Source organism: Tursiops truncatus, chromosome 1 (assembly GCF_011762595.2).
Source record: "Tursiops truncatus isolate mTurTru1 chromosome 1, mTurTru1.mat.Y, whole genome shotgun sequence".
In the NCBI taxonomy this organism is placed as follows: Eukaryota; Metazoa; Chordata; class Mammalia; order Artiodactyla; family Delphinidae; genus Tursiops; species Tursiops truncatus.
The window spans coordinates 58,612,659-58,630,048 of record NC_047034.1 but is presented as its reverse complement, the minus strand read 5'-3'; the positions used below and the strand labels follow the sequence as shown (position 1 = coordinate 58,630,048).

General features: G+C 38.2%; 1 long non-coding RNA gene across 1 annotated transcript in view; it reads right to left on the bottom strand.

The window, feature by feature from the left end:
• Positions 1-283: 283 nt before the first annotated feature.
• Positions 284-17,390, bottom strand: part of LOC117312105 (uncharacterized) — a 104,739-nt gene continuing 87,632 nt past the window's right edge. Inside the window, exons 2-6 of the long non-coding RNA XR_004526245.2 lie at positions 13,757-13,821; positions 13,173-13,200; positions 8,292-8,371; positions 4,641-4,716; positions 284-2,597 (exon numbers count right to left, since the gene is read on the bottom strand). This is a non-coding gene — a long non-coding RNA (uncharacterized lncRNA). The remainder of the gene's footprint in view (positions 2,598-4,640; positions 4,717-8,291; positions 8,372-13,172; positions 13,201-13,756; positions 13,822-17,390) is intronic.

The following is a 17,390-nucleotide window of genomic DNA, read 5'->3' as shown; positions in this document are numbered from 1 at the left end:
TGGAAGTAGCAGGGCTGCTCACCTTCAAGGGCACAAATGTGCTGGACAATGAACATATCGATGATGATCAATGTTGAGCGATGACACAAAGGTACTCTGAATGTTCTGGATTGCTTAAGGTTCTCATAGTTCTTGAATGATACAGAGAGATGGGAGTTTCATTTCTTGCTACCCCCTACTAACATTGCAAATCCCTGGATTTTAATTTTCCACCATCCTGATTGGAACAGATTAAATTGGCTTTAGAGGAACAAATGTATGTGCCATTTATTGCATGCTGGTATTGTGAACTAAACTTCATACTTGTTAGAAAAGCAATATATAACTTATTTTTTAATTTTTATTTATTTATTTTTTTAACATCTTTATTGGAGTATAATTGCTCTACAATGGTGTGTTAGTTTCTGCTTTATAACAAAGTGAATCAGCCATACATATACATACATCCCCACATCTCCTCCCTCTTGCGTCTCCCTTGCACCCTCCCTATCCCACCCCTCTAGGTTGACACAAAGCACCGAGCTGATCTCCCTGTGCTGTGCAACTGCTTCCCACTAGCTATTTATTTTACATTTGGTAGTGTACATATGTCCACGCCACTCTCTCACTTCATCCCAGCTTACCCTTCCCCCTCCCCATGTCCTCAAGTCCATTCTCTACGTCTGCGTCTTTATTCCTGTCCTGCCCCTAGGTTCTTCAGAACCTTTTTTTTTTTTTAGAGTCCATATATATGGGTTAGCATACAGTATTTGTTTTTCTCTTTCTGACTTACTTCACTCTGTATAACAGACTCTAGGTCCTTCCACCTCACTACAAATAACTCAATTTCATTTCTTTTTATGGCTGAGTAATATTCCATTGTATATATGTGCCACATCTTCTTTATCCATTCATCTGTTGATGGACACTTAGGTTACTTCCATGTCCTGGCTGTTGTAAATAGAGCTGCAATGAACATTGTGGTACATGTGGTACATGACTCTTTTTGAATTATGGTTTTCTCAGGGAATGTGCCCAGTAGCGGGTCAAATGGTAGTTCTATTTTTAGTTTTTTAAGGAACCTCCATACCGTTCTCCATAATAGCTGTATCAATTTACATTCCCACCAACAATGGAAGAGGGTGCCCTTTTCTCCACACCCTCTTTAACATTTAATTTTTGTAGATTTTTTGATCATGGCCATTGTGACTGGTGTGTGGTGATAGCTCATTGTAGTTTTGATTTGCATTTCTCTAATGATTAGTGATGTTGAGCATTCTTTCATGTGTTTGTTGGCTATCTGTATATCATCTTTGGAGAAATGTCTATTTAGGTCTTCTGCCCATTTTTGGATGGGGCTGTTTGTTTTTATGATATTGAGCTGCATGAGCTGCTTGTAAATTTTGGAGATTAATCCTTTGTCAGTTGCTTTGTTTGCAAATGTTTTCTCCCATTCTGAGGGTTGTCTTTTCGTCTTGTTTATGGTTTCCTTTGTTGTGCAAAAGCTTTTAAGTTTCATTAGGTCCCATTTGTTTATATTTGTTTTTATTTCCATTTCTCTAGGAGGTGGGTCAAAGGGATCTTGCTGTGATTTATGTCATACAGTGTTCTGCTAATGTTTTCCTCTAAGAGTTTTCTAGTATCTGGCCTTACATTTAGGTCTTGAATCCATTTTGAGTTTATTTTTGTGTATGGTGTTAGAGTGTTCTAATTTCATTCTTTTACATGTAGCTGTCCAGTTTTCCCAGCACCACTTATTGAAGAGGCTGTCTTTTCTCCATTGTATATTCTTGCCTCATTTATCAAAGATAAGCTGATCATACATGCGTGGGGTTATCTCTGGGCTTTCTATCCTGTTCCATTGATCTATATTTCTGTTTTTGTGCCAGTACCATACTGTCTTGATTACTGTAGCTTTGTAGTATAGTCTGAAGTCTGGGAGCCTGATTTCTCTAGCTCCATTTTTCTTTATCAAGATTGTAGAAAAGCAATATATAACTTTTGACCTAGGAAAAGTTTATATAGCTCACATGAAATGTGTGTAAGTGATTTAGCAGCACATGAAGAAGCTTCCTAATTAATAAATGTGGCTATATGAAGCCCTTTGGGAAGCTCTGGTAGTAACCACTCCCAATATATCACTCAGGAACTTCTTTAATTCTATTTATATTCACATTATTGTTTACTCTTTACCAAGTGCTTTATGCATATTAATTAACCTGAGCCACACAATAATCCTACCAGGTGGATGACAGTATTACCATTTGACAGATCGTGGTACATAAGTAACAAAGACGAGATAAGAATCCAGCACTTTTGACTCCACAAACTTCTGTCTTTTAAAAGCTGTGTGTGTTCCCACAGACTAGCAGTTACTGATTCTGAATGCAAAGTCCATATGACAGGTGTCTTGGCAAACAGGAAATGGATCACAGAGCTTTCTAATAAGTGTGTAATTTTAAAAGGCAGATCAAGAAGACATGATTACAGGATGGGGAACAGATAGCTGTCATCTCCTGTTAACCACAGCACACAGTGAGGAGAATGCAGCGTCCACTTGGGTGTTGGAAAACAAAAATTTCCTTGCATGTCCAGCACTTAACACTCTCCTCTCCTGCCTAGGGGAAACAAGCACATCACAATAATTGAACAAGCACACTTGAAGTTCTGCTTATCAGCTTCTTTTAAAGAAGTTATAGAGAGAGAAGAAGAAAGAAAAATAATTAGAACAAACAAAACCCAACACTTTGCTTTTTGTTCTCACTGTGTCATCATAACTGAATCACCAAGTTGCATGCAGATATTAACTCTGAAAGATGCATGGAGATGTGAAGGGAAATATTTATGATTCTGACAGTTGGTGACACACAACAGCTGGGGTCATGGATTCCACAGCTTTTGTGGGTATATTGTCAAAATGTTTTGTTTGAGGAGAATATAAAATTAACAACTCTCCCTTCAGGACTTGCCTACTCTAAAATACTTTCCAGTAAAATGAAGTAACACATCCATGAAGCCATAAGATTTTCAGTCGGTAGAACTTTGTTTCTCCCATCCGTTCTGCACGCTTTTCTTCTTCTCTCCTTGATTGTTGCCAAAGCATCAGAACCACTCCCCACTTCAGTTCCGAAACTGAGTATGCAGACATACTCAGCCTCGTTTAGATCAGCCCCCACTGGGCTTAGGTATTTTGATTCCAACCACAGATTAACTGACCTCTCATCCTCCCATTTTCCTTCCAGGGATGCCTGTGGTTGAAGCCAAATACTATGCATCTCTAACCACTTAAAACAGAGCTACTGATTAAGACACAGACGGCTATAACAATTGAAGGCAAAGCTCCTGTTCTGAGAGTGACCAGTGCCCTGCGCCCTGACAAACAGCCAGTCCAAACACACTGGAGACTAAATGGAGCTTTGGTGGAAGGGTGGTTAACTGTGTGTTGGTTCCCATGGACAAAGTCCATGTTTCCATGTGTCATTTCCAGAATATCCAAGAGGAATTATGGGAGAGGCCAGATGAAAGGCTTGGTATGAGTGATAAATAGGGGTGAGAGAAGCAAAGAGTGGTTGGGTTAGATGAACTTGTCAGAAGGTTACTTGTGGACATTAAAGCTGGGCGTTGTGCCCTACATGGCTTGAATATGGGCCATCCTTGCTTGGATCCCTGAAGCAATATCTTCATAGGCCCCATATTAGGATCCAATTACCCACGACAGAGCTTTATTTGATCCATTTTGGTTTCTGTTTTTCTACTGATATTTATTGAGCACCTTCTATATGCCAGGCCATACGTGCCAGAAATAAGTAACGAACGAGACAGACAAAGTCTCTGCCTTCAACATAGTTTGAGTCCAGTTGGTGGAAACAGAAAAGTGACCAATAAACAAGGTTACTTTGGGACATAAATAGTGTTATAAACAAAAATAAAAGAATTAAACAGGGAGAGATGCTAGAGAGTGACTGGGATGCAGGAAATCCCCTTTAAATTGGATGTTCAGGAGAGGCCCTCCCATAGTGCAAAGTGGAGGAAATTTTGGCTAAGAGTTTAAAGATGAGACAGAGGCAGCCACAGGAAGATCTGGGGGAGAAGAGGGAGGATCACAGAGAGCATTTGGAGGGAGAAGGAGCATTACCTGAGACAGTTGTAAGGCAGGACCTTAGGACCTGCATGTTTTAAAGGAGGCCATGTGGCTGGAGCATTGAGAAGAGGGTAGAGAGAAGACCAGGGGTGGTTGGGAAAGCCATCAGAAGCCACGTTATGTAGGACAATAGGCCATGGTGAAGAGTTAAAATTTTATTCTAGATGCAATAAGAAGATTTTGAACAGTATGGCTACAAAAGACTCGTTCTACTTTCTTCACTTCAACTCAGTAGTCCATTCCCCTAAGTTTGCATTTGGCAGTTGGATAGCTACGTTAAGGACATCCACTCCCAATCTTTGGCCAACACTGAATTGAACTCTAAGTATATAGAATTGAACTAAAAGTATATAGGATTGCAAATCATTCACTAATGACTCTTTATATTAAGCTTTTTATGGCAGGAATCAGTTCTCTCATTTGGCATATCCAACCTCATAGCTCCTCATAATTTACCATCCTACTTTGGCAGAAAATAGACATTGATTTAAGTGAATGACTTCTGAAGGTAGATTTTTACCTTTGTTGACTATCCATGATGGGAAGACCATGAAGGATGTCTTGATGAGAAAGGGGCAGGTGATCTCTCTCCTGGTCTACAGTTAAATCCAAATAAACACTTTTATGTAAAAGAAACAAATTGAGATTACAACCCAAACTTTCCCGTATTAATGAACAACTTTGTGGTATGTAAGGCAAGGGACCTGCAGCTGAATACTGAGTAAAATCAGAGACTCAAGACTGGAACTTGTTTTCCCCAAAACATACATTGAACAGTTTCTGGTACACAATTTCACCAGAGTATCAGTAATCTGACATTTCCTAGGCATCTGGGTTCATGAATATTCAGATAGATAGAGTGCTGAATACTTTATTGAATGATGACATCTGGCACTCCTAGATTAAGTGATGCTTTCAGTCCTAGCAGAAATAAAATAAGTTACTTCTAAGAATACTGGCATTTATACAGGATTCACTTATTAATGAAAAAATTCAATCTGAGGCCAAGTTTTTTCTAGGTTATAACCTTGTGCAAGACGTTGTGTTAAGGTCTAGAGAAATATGAAGTTTCATATTTACAACATTATACCTGACATTTACCAGTTTTTTAGAGACGTTTTCTTTGTTTTTAAGCCCCAGGTGCTATTCAAATATTAAGTCTGCTTTTGTCTCTGAGAAACTGGATGATCTCATTTGATAAGCTGCAAAAAGCATACTTTAAAAAAAATCTGTAACTCTAGGATCTAAGTGTTAAATTGACCCTAAGGAAATTTCTGGAAATGTACAGGACCACAGTGAACCAATTACATCCTAGCTCAGGACTGTTTGGCCAAGGACCCTTAGGGGTTATTAATGTGTGTGAAAATCTTGTACACTTCTTATCTTTCCATTTCTAAGGCACAAAAATTACAAGTGTAGATTGTAGGTAAAGCATATTTACATTTCCTAAGCCCTTGTTTTTCAGTCCAAACTATGCATTAATGACAGGTTGTTGATGCCATAAGGAATCCTTAGACCTTGACATTCCATGCTTTAAAGTGTAGGTTATTGTATATTTCCCTGATATTTGGGCCTTACTGCTCCTTTAAGAATACAAATTCTCTGCACTGATGCTTCATTTCTTCACTGGCAACCCTCACCTTCATCCTGAATACATGAGCCACATCAGTTCAGGTCTTAATGATCATGGTACCTACTATACATAAGTCTTTTCTCTAAAAATATCAAATTGTCCAGAACTGATAGCTTTCATGGAAAGTTCATTACTTTGTTACTTCTGGCAGGCACATGTGTTTTTCTTTGGCTGGCCAGGCTAGTGGTGTTTCCAGCAGCATGGATAACTGGAGATCCTGCATAGTTCCTTCTCTTAGGCCTGTCAAAGTCTTGTCTGACACAGGTAAACTGGACATGACTATATAAACATACCAGGCTTTCAGTGCTGCCTTGAAATGGTCACACCCTGCCAGAAAGTCTCCCTAGCATGTCAATGGCTGGTTAGAGCCTTCTAGGCCCAGCACAGTGCTTCCCCACAAGATAAGATTTCTGCAAGCAGAACTTTGTCTTCAAGGTTTACGTTTTGCTTAAAGCTTAAGCTCCAAAGGTTTCAGGTCAAATTCCATTGCCATTTATTTCCCCTCTCCATTTAGGATTGGACAATCCCCCAGGGTTCCTTTGTGGAACCCTGGGTCCACTACTTTCCTGTTTTGTTTCTGCCCCTTTCGCTTCTCAGCCATAAGTGTGTTTATATTGATCCATATTACTGGCTTTTTCTTCCAGGACACTTTTGAATAAAATTGTAAATAGGGGTCCAAGCTGCCTTTTCATTTCATATTCCATGGTATGAGTGAGAGGGAGAGGGACTACCCTACTGCCAGAACACCCTCCATACTCTTGCGTGGAACTGCCCTCAGAGGAGCACTCATTTTCTTTGCACATTCTGCTGAAGCTGATTGACAAAGCATGGGAAATTCAGAAATCTGCCCTGTAAAATGCTCCTGTAGTATGTGTTGCACACACTTCTAATTTCTAACATGTTAAGTAACCAGTTTAAAATATGCTTTTGGGGCTTCTCTGGTGGCGCAGTGGTTGAGAGTCCGCCTGCCGAGGCAGGGGACGCGGGTTCGTGCCCCAGTCTGGGAGGATCCCACATGCCGCGGAGCGGCTGGGCCCGTGAGCCATGGCCACTGAGCCTGCGCGTCCGGAGCCTGTGCCCCACAGCGGGAGAGGCCACAGCAGTGAGAGGCCCGCTTACCGCAAAAAAAAAAAAAAAAAAATGCCTTTTTTCCCTCTAGACTAAAACCCTCTTAAAGTAATGGTGACCACAGTTTTCACTCAGCACTGTGCCTCTTGCACTTAGTAGACTCTCAATGAGTATTTGATGAGCTGACTATAAAACCATCTTCATAAACTTGTTAGATTTAATTTGGCCTTTTAACGTACCCTGATGAATTGACGGTCCTTCTCCTTAAAGTTCTATTTTAGGGTAGTACTCTTTGAATTTTTCAAGCGTGAAACTTTTAAAAATAGGAGGTTGAAGAATTCCATCCACAGCCAAAGTGGCTGAGGTATTTTCAGTCCAAGGTAAAAATCTATATTGCCTCATCTGTAGCCTAAGTATAGATTTATGCTTGACTCTTTAGGATAAATTTGTCTTCCAAAAGCTCACCTAGGTTAACGGAGAAAAGCTTCCATCTATCCTCACTAAAAATAAAGCCTTTGGGCTTAATGGAACACAAGATGTCTCCCTTGCACGAGATATAATGTAGCTGGGATAGAATGCTCCGACGGGTTTTTATCGAAAAATGCCCTTGTCTCTTTCTCATTCCCTAAAGCACTGGGTGTCTGCCAATATATTCAGAATGTGTAGGCATCTGGTAAAGCTCCGGTTTGATTGCCTTGGTCAGGTTGGATAGAAGTAGACCCAGGCATTGCTCTTCTAAGCACGGGTTCACTATTACTACCTTGAAGTTTATCCACTCTGTAAGTTCAATCACCTTAAAAATTACCCTCTAGTTTTCCATCGCTCACATTACCTTAGCTAGTCAGTTTCTTAGCTACTTGGATTTTGTGTGGAATATTTACTAAATTAAATCACACCAGTGGGCCCTGGGATCCATGAACTGTAAATATATTTATAGTTAATCATCTGACTAAATTCCTTCCTGAGAGGAAAACAAAATAGTCAAAAGCCTATCTTCTTGTTTCCAGATTGCAAAAAGGCAGAACTTGCCAGCATTCCATGATTTTCATTTAATAGGGCTCTGTCTGGCCTTGAAAGGGATGAAGAGCTTTAGAGAAAAGTATTAGTCCCTGGTTATTCAAAAGTGAAGGGTGACTTCTGTAAATTTTGGGGGTTTTGTCAAGACTAAGCATAAACAGAGGTAATTGTGGAGTTAATCAGATTTCAAATCATACAGAATTTTTTTTTTTTTTTTTTTTTTTTTTGTGGTATGCGGGCCTCTTACTGTCGTGACCTCTCCCATTGCGGAGCACAGGCTCCGGACGCGCAGGCTCAGCGGCCATGGCTCACGGGCCCAGCCGCTCCGCGGCATGTGGGATCCTCCCGGACCGGGGCACGAACGCGTGTCCCCTGCATTGGCAGGCGGACTCCCAACCACTGCGCCACCAGGGAAGCCCCATACAGAATTTTTAAGTCGACGTTTGTACATACCATGACAATGCTTTGTTAATAAGAGGTTCTTGATCATATCATTTGTTAGTGGAAGTTTCTTCATGGATAAATGGACTGCCCTGTCAGAAAAAGATTTATTTGAACCAGTTTGTTTTTTCACAATAATAGAAAGTTTTAATGTTTTGATATCTTTTATTTGTGGACAACTTTCAAACACTTAAAATGGTCTGTAAACATGTCTAACACGACACCTTTCAACTTAAAAACTCAAAAAATATCTGAGAACTTACTAATGGTAAAAAAGCCCAAGTGAGGGTTTTAAAATAGGTAAATGAGGCATAGAATTATAAAATTGTACAAATATTTTACAAGCAGATCTATCATTACCTAAATACCGTGCATCTACAAATGCTTCTTTTTTTAACCAGTTTTAATTGAATTATAATTAATTTACAATGTTGTATTAGTTTCAGGTGCACAGCAAAGTGATTCAGATATTATATATATTATATATATAATATATATATTATTTTACATTACAGACTATTACAAGATACTGAATATAGTTTCCTGTGCTATATAGTAGGTCCTTGTTTATTTTATATATAGTAGGGTGTATATGTTAATCCCAAACTCCTAATTTGTTCCTCCCCTCCCCTGCTAACCCCCTTTTGTAACCATAATTTTGTTTTCTATGTCTGTGAGTCTATTTCTGTTCTGTAAAAAAGTTCATTCGTATCATATTTTTTTTAGATTCTACACATAAGTGATATCATATGATATTTGTCTTTGTCTGACTTAATTCACTTAATATGATAATCTCTAGGCCCATCTATGTTGATGCAAATGGCATTATTTTATTCTTTTTTATGACTGAGTAATATTTTGTTGTATATGTGTACCACATTTTCATTATCCATTCATCTGTCGATGGACACTTACGTTGTTTCCATGTCCTGGCTATTGTAAATAGAGCTGATATGAACTTCAGGGTGCATGTATCTTTTCAAATTAGAGTTTTCTCCAGATACATGCCCAGGAGTGGGGTTGCTGGATCATATGGTGACTCTGTTTCTGATTTTTAAGAAGTCTCCAGACTGTTCTCCATAGTGGCTGAATCAATTTACATTCCCACCAACAGTGTAGGAGGGTTTCTTTTTCTCCACACCCTCTCCAGCCTGTATTATTTGTAAATATTTTAATGATGGCCATCCTGACTGGTGTGAGGTGATACCTCGCTGTAGTTTTGATTTGCATTTCTCTAGTAATTAGTGTTATGAGCATCTTTTCATGTGCCTTTTGGCCATCTGTATGTCTTCTTTGGAGAAAGGTCTATTTAGGTCTTCTGCTTTTAGATTGGGCTGTTTGTTTTTTTGATATTAAGCTGTATAAGCTGTTTGATATTTGGAAGCTCCTGAAAGCTTTTGAAAAAAAATAGGACAAGCTTTATGCTGTGGGAACACAAGAGACAAAGTGGGTGATGGTGGTACAGGATGCCAGGTGGAGGTCTGAAAGGTGTATGAGCCTCAGAACTGTCTTTAAACAGAGGCTTTCAGAACAACGGAAACTTATACAGCTTCCTATATCGTCAATGGCTCCCAGTGAATTCTCACTTTCACAATTGCCTAATACTGATCACGCAGAGCTTGAGAGATGGTATAATAGAAGTGATATAATAGAAGGACAAAGGTATCTATCACTTAGCAGTATGTTACATTCTGTCTTTTTAAAATTGCATGGTGTGTTATTCCTGTGTTACTGTGGCCTCATTAATTAAAATATGTAGCTTGTGGGGAGGGATGACATACAATACACTTTTTGTTTTTTGCGGTACGTGGGCCTCTCACCGCTGTGGCCTCTCCCGTTGCGGAGCGCAGGCTCCGGACGCACAGGCTCAGTGGCCATGGCTCACGGGCCCATCCGCTCCGCGGCATATGGGATCTTCCCGGACCCGGGCACGAACCCGTGCCCCCTGCATTGGCAGGCGGACTCCCAACCACTGCACCACCAGGGAAGCCCCATATAATACACTTTTAAAGGCAAAAAAGTGAAATATATTATCTCATGTAACAAGATGCTGAAGCAAAGGATTTGAATTCTATCAGTCTGTCTCCCTTCCACCTTTTATTCTCTCCTTCTCTCTCTTTGTTTCTTTCTCTGCAATGCTGGTCCCATTCTTTTGGGCGAACTATAAGCATGGCTGCTGCTGCAGCCCTCAGGCTCATATCTCAGCTTTGGCACCAAAACAGAACAGAATCAAATAGTAATGTTTGTATTTGTATGAAAAATGTAACACCATGCTCAATTGTCCCCCTAAGAGTGATTTTATCTTGAAAGGCTTTCGTCCATAGATGAAATGTCAAATGGAAATCTTGAGTATTTTAAAATATATAAGAGATTTTCTCAGGTAGCATTCAAATAAAATATGAATTTAAGGAATAATATAGTAATGAGGCAAATGAAAATCTCATATACCTCAGGTGGGAATGTAAAGTGGCATAACCACTTTGGATACAGATTTGCAGTTTCCTAAAAAGTTAAACAAACATGTACCATATCATCCAACTTTTCCATTCTTGGGTATTTATCCAAGAGAAATGAAAGCATGTATCCATAGAAGTAGATGTACACCAATACTCATAGAAATGTTATATATAATAGCTATAAAGTGGGAACCACTACAACTGGTGACAACCTGAAAGTCCATCAACATGTGAATGGATAAACAAATTGTGGTATATCCATAAAATGGAATACTACTAAGCAATAAAAAGAATAAACTGTTGAAACATAATATAACATAGATGAATCTCAAAATAATTATACTCAGTGAAGGAAGTCAGATAGAAAAGAATACATATTATATGATTCTACTTATTTAAAGGTATAAAAAGCAGACTAATCTACAGTAACTGAAAGCAGATCAATGTTGCCAGGAGGAACCAGAGCGAAGTGAGGAAGAATAAGAGGGAGATTACCAAAAGATTGTTTATAATAATAAATTACTTGGTACCACGGAAATACTTGGTAGTGTTTGATACGTTCATTGTCTTGACTGTAATGATGGCTTCAGAAAATATTTCAAATGATATCTTTTAAATATATACATTTTAATGTAGGTCAATTTAACCAAATAAAACTGTTAAAATTTTTGTGGAATTCAACTAAATTAATGCTTAAGGAAGAAATTATAGTAATAAATATTTACATTAGAAACGAAGAAAGGTCTCAAATCAATAGTCAATGCTTCCATCATAAGAAACTAGAAACAAGCCTGAAATACTTAAGGATAAATTTAACAAAACATGTGTAAGACCTGTACATTGGAAACTACAACATGTGAAGATAAGGTTAAAAGAACCCAAATAAATGGAGAGATATACCATTTTCATGGATCATAGGACTCAATATTAAGTTGTCAATTCTTCCCCAATTGATCTATTGATTCAAATGCAAACCCAGTTAAAATAGGTTTTTTTGTTTTGTTTTGTGGTACGCGGGCCTCTCACTGCTGTGGCCTCTCCCGTTGCGGAGCACAGGCTCCAGACGCGCAGGCTCAGTGGCCATGGCTCACGGGCCCAGCCGCTCTGCAGCATGTGGGATCTTCCCGGACCGGGGCACGAACCCGTGTCCCCTGCATCGGCAGGAGGACTCTCAACAACTGCGCCACCAGGGAAGCCCCAAAATAGGTTTCTTTTTGTAGAAATTGAAAAGTGAGTTCTAAAATTTGTATGGAAATTCAAAGGACATAAAATAGTCACCCTGAAAAAGTTGAAAGTGAAAAATCAAGTTTTAGGACTTATACTACCTGTTTTTAAGCCTGTAGAGTTACAGCAATCAAGATAGTATGGTAGCATGGTGTTGGCAAAAGGATAGATGTATAGATCAATGGGATAGATTTGAGAGTCCAGAAATAAACAATCACATATTTGCTCAATGTTTTATGACAAAGGTGCCAAGGTATTTCAATGGAGAAAGGATATTTTTATCAACAAATAATGCTGGAAAAATAAGATACAATTAAAAAGATAAATCTTGACTCTTACTTTCACCATACAGAAAAATTAACTCAAAATAGATTGTAGACTTAAGTTTAAGTGCTAAAACTAAAACCCCTCTGGAAGAACACATGAGAAAATCTTTGTGAACTTCAGCTAAACAAAGATATTCTAGATTGAACCAAAAAAATCTGCAAATGAGAAAAAATAATTGATACATTGGATTCCAACAAAATTTAAAGGCTTAGCTCATTTAAAAAAACAGTATAAGAAAATGAAAAGGCAAACGACAGACTAGGTGAGAATATTGCCAAAAGATGTATCTGACAAGAATCTATATAAATTACACAAAGAACCTCTACATCTCAATAATGAAAAGACAACATCAAAAAAAAGGCAAAATGTGGGCTTCCCTGGTGGCGCAGTGGTTGAGAGTCCGCCTGCCGATACAGGGGATGCGGGTTCGTGCCCCGGTCTGGGAGCATCCCACATGCCGCGGAGTGGCTGGGCCCGTGAGCCATGGCCGCTGAGCCTGCGCGTCCGGAGCCTGTGCTCCGCAACGGGAAAGACCACAATAGTGAGAGGCCCGTGTACCGCAAAAAAAAACCACGCAAAATGTTTTTATAGACGTGTAACCAAAGTAGATATATACATGATAAATAAGCACAGAAAAAGATGCTCAAGGTGATTAGTCATTAGGTTAATGAAAATAAAGCCATAATAAGTTAGCAATACATATATACATGCATACACATATACATACATAGAATGGCAAAAAAATTTTAAACCAGCCATACCAAATGTTAGCAAGGATATGGTAAGTGGAGCTCATATACAATGCAGGTGGGAATGCAAAATTGTACAATCACTTTTATATGATTAACCATACAAGTAAAGTATGTAGTGAAATATATATACTTACTAGATATCCCACCAATTCTACTCTTTTCCTTTAGTCAAGAGAAATAAAAACATAAATTCAACCAAAGATTTGTACTCAAATGTTTATAGCTGATTCATTTATACTAGCCCCAAACTGGAAACAACCCAGTTTCCATCAACTAGAAATATTTTTAATCAGACCTAATTTTGAAAAACAAACAAACATGTTCTGACCTGATTGGAAAGCCTAAAATCACAAGTTTTTCTGAGTTTATAGTCGTAGCCAAATGTCTTAATTATCAATTAAAAGGTTTTAGTTTTTACTAAAATTTAGAAGACACTCCTCTAGGGCCCATTAGTACCACTCTCCGAAAGGGGAGGATAATGCGGCTGCCACCTTGGGTTTTACTCTCCTCAGCAACTACCATACACATAGCGTAATGCTAAAAGCAATTTTAAGAAGAGCTTCAAAACAAATACAATCTCCATTTAGTTTTTATAACCAGGCCTTCCTGTGTTTCTCTCCACATGTCTTGATAGAAGAGCATCTTTTCAAGTGGACAGTCACTCCCTGGGCTCTGCAGAGAAACCCCAGCGGATTTGACAAGGTTGAATCATCAGTACCCCATGTCCTTGTTTGTGCACCACAGTTCAGCAGCCTTTTCTGAATCATCTTGATAAGAAGCCAACTAGAAGAAAACATGAGAACCAGTTGAGAAACAGGCTTTTCCTTTGATGTGTGTTTGTAGGAAAATCCAGTATCCGTCATGCGGAAATCTCCATCTTCTAACACACACACACACACACACACACACACACACACACACACAAACTGCCTTTATTACAGAGTTGTCACTTGAGCAAAAACTTTTATCTTTAGCTGATTCACTGACGGGAAGCTGTTTGGCACAGACTTAATAAAACCTTCATATAAAAACAGCAGAGTAACTGCCAGAGCTTCCATATAGAGTGTAACTGGAGGAGTTATCCTGATCCTTGAAGAGCCGGCCAGCTTTCCAGAAGGAGGCCAGTTAAATGTGGGGAGGGGGAAGGCTAAATTGGAAACGCTGAAGGGGAAGCTTGTACTTCTAAATATTCCTTCAAATTTTATTTCAGATTTCAATCTTCACGTCCGCTCAAGATTGGGCGGCTCAGTGTCAGAGCGACTTCTCGAGATGTCCAGAACTCCTGCTTTTTTTGGAAGTGGTTATATTAGGACTACAAGAGGGTGAAAACTGGTAATGCATGAAAAAGTGATAGAGCATATTAACGTAATAATTTGTATTAGCTAAATCTAATGGAAGCGTGGATGATTCAAATCCTACGATAATTCAAATTTTTCATTTCATCAGTTAAATTCCTACTATTTTACATGTAGTCTTTCTGAGGATATTGTTGTACATGTTTTCTCCTAAGTTCATAAGTGTCCAACAAAAGGGAGAAAGAAAAAAATAAATTTCGGGGACAATTGACACATATGGAAATTTGCTTTTGAACAATTGAGAATTTGATCCATGTCTGTGAAAATGGTGCAAAAATATCAACTAATTCACTGTGGGTTAGTAGGCTTAAAATTTTCTCTAGACAGCAACATACAGCTCTTGCCTTTCTCTTTGTGCCCTACATCCAGTCCCAAAGAACTTTGGGAAAATCTCTTTGCATTCCAGGCAATGCTTGTTCAAACTTCCCTTTTAAAAAGGAAAAGCACCGTCAACTGAAGAAATCCTTGTTATAATGTCACCCCAAAGGACAGGTGGTCTCCTAATAGACTGTAGACCAGCAGGGTTTGATCCAGCCAATACCTCAGTCTTCAAAGATGGGGAGCTATTAGAGAGAAGGCAACTGAGAAATCAGATCTTGTGTGCTGTTGTAGGAGATAGCCGAAGACTGAGTACATTACAGGGTGCCAAGGAAATAAGGCAAAGGATAAACTTGGTTGAAGGAGAAATTTGATTTTCAATTACCTAGTGAGAAATAACTAATTAAACTGAAATAAAGAGGAAGGGTTCTTAAATTACACATGTATTGTTCTTATCTACCAGGGAGAGTCAACTGCCACAAAGGTCTAATAGATAAAGATGGACAACTGAGATGTGTGTTACTCAGAAACAAACTGAAATGCCTATGTCAGGCTTGTTGAAGCAAAGGTGAGAAATGTCTTCTTGTTCTTGTTTCTACAGATACTTCCCAAATCTCATCATCAGGTGTTGACATTATTTTGTTTCTAGCAAAAGCATAATTTGTGAATTTCCCTTACCTCTTTGGATCGTGAAACTCTAGCTAGCTAGACATGGGAGCACAAGAAAAATACATCTTTAAAACTGTGTGTTTTGTAAGAATTTAAATATGCTCAGGGAAATAACACTAATTCATCTTGGTAGGAAAACTTCTTTGAATAAATGAAATTATCTGAATTAACTTTTTAAAGTGGGACTTTATAACTTTTCTATGCTTAAAATAATTGGAGTTAGGCTAACAATATGTTGCTTGTATGAGTGACACTCAGGGGATCTATTTAGTGAATACAGAAAATGATTTTAATTATACATACCAAATATTTATATTTAGATTGCAGCTGTAAATTGTTTGGGAAAGTTTTTCACCTAAATTGCTTTAAAATTCTATTTACAATCTTTTTAAAAGCCAAGAATTTATTTAACAAGCTCTTTCTCCTCACCCCATGGAACTTAAACTATGAAAGTTCCCATCCAAGAATCATTAATTATAAATTAAGGTATGATAAATTTTCCTTAAATAGCAACTACTGTGATTGTGCTCCATGTACTTTATTTAAGTCTTATATCTTGACTGTATAAGACTGGAATCTACACTAAATATTATCTTCTCTGTTACTTCATTTAAAATTTTAAAACCTCCTTATCCTCAATACTCCTACTCTTCCTTCTCAGTGTTACTTTTTAAAAAAATATTTATCATTACGTAGTATACTGTATATGTATGTTGCCGTGAGGGCAAGATTCTTTGCATGTTCGTTGGTACATCCCTGTCATCTGGAATAGTGCCAGGAACATAATATTTGCTCAATAAATAATTGAATAAATGAATGAATGGGATGTATCTGAGTTTTGACATCTTTTCATATAGCACACAGACATTTGAGGAATAAAATTATACCTGGTTTACTACCCACTACATTCCACTGAAACAGAAGAGAGGATTAAATGATGAACAAGTCAGGACTCTTCCTTTACTGAGGACGTTGCCTATGTAGGTATACAAAAATGATGACCATTACAGAAGAGGAAAAAGTGGCTGACTACTCTTGAAGGTGGGAAATAGTTGAGGAATGTTTCTATGGAAACCTAAATTTCAGTTAAATCTTGAAGGAAAAGTATGGCAACATTCCATGTAGAGTCAGGTCCAAATTAAAACATATCTTACTCTCAGAAGATGCTACCAGAAATAATTGAGGGTTGTGTAGCTTTTCAGATTTTATTCAACCAAATGCCCCAATACAAGCCCCAAATTTGGTCAACCCTGCCCTTAGTCTAATCCCATAATCTAGTCAACTTTACTTTATTGTTTCTTCCTCAGAACAATCCCTCATAATTCAATCACCTTCTCTAGTTAATGTGAGCACAAGTGTGTACACACACACACATACACACACACACACACACGCATGAGCGCACACACAGACGCACACATGCAGAATCTAAAAACTTGCATAAATCCTTTGGAGAGTTTAATAAATAAATAAAAATAGCAGATAAACTTCTCTCTGTGAATCTGAAATTCTGATTTTTAAAAAACCTTTTTTTATTATTTTTGTGAAGCTGATAACCTTCCCCTTCCTCTTTGGTTTCCAATGTGATAAAACGTTACTAAACTAAAAAGCTACAGTGTTTTAGTTTTATAAGAAGAAACCAGAAAGACAATAGGCAGATTACTTACTCTAATCTGAATTGTCTAGGAAAAACAAAGATGCTACAAACAGCCTCAAAATTAACCTATGCATGGATCCTTTTCTGCTAGCCATGATAATAGGTCCCAACCTATAGTGAGGAATTTTGTCCAGTCTATAAAAATGAAAGCCACGTATTCTGTGTGCCTTATGCAAGTGTTAAGTGGTGTGACCATATTTCATAAGAACTTTTAAAAGGGAATTTTCGTGGTAACCAGAAAGCAGCCATTTATTTTCTAAAAATAAGAACAGAGCATAATTTCTATGTCCAGATCGAGTTTCACTGGCCCAGATTCTCTCCATAGATATCTGGAACGACTCCAATTCTATCTT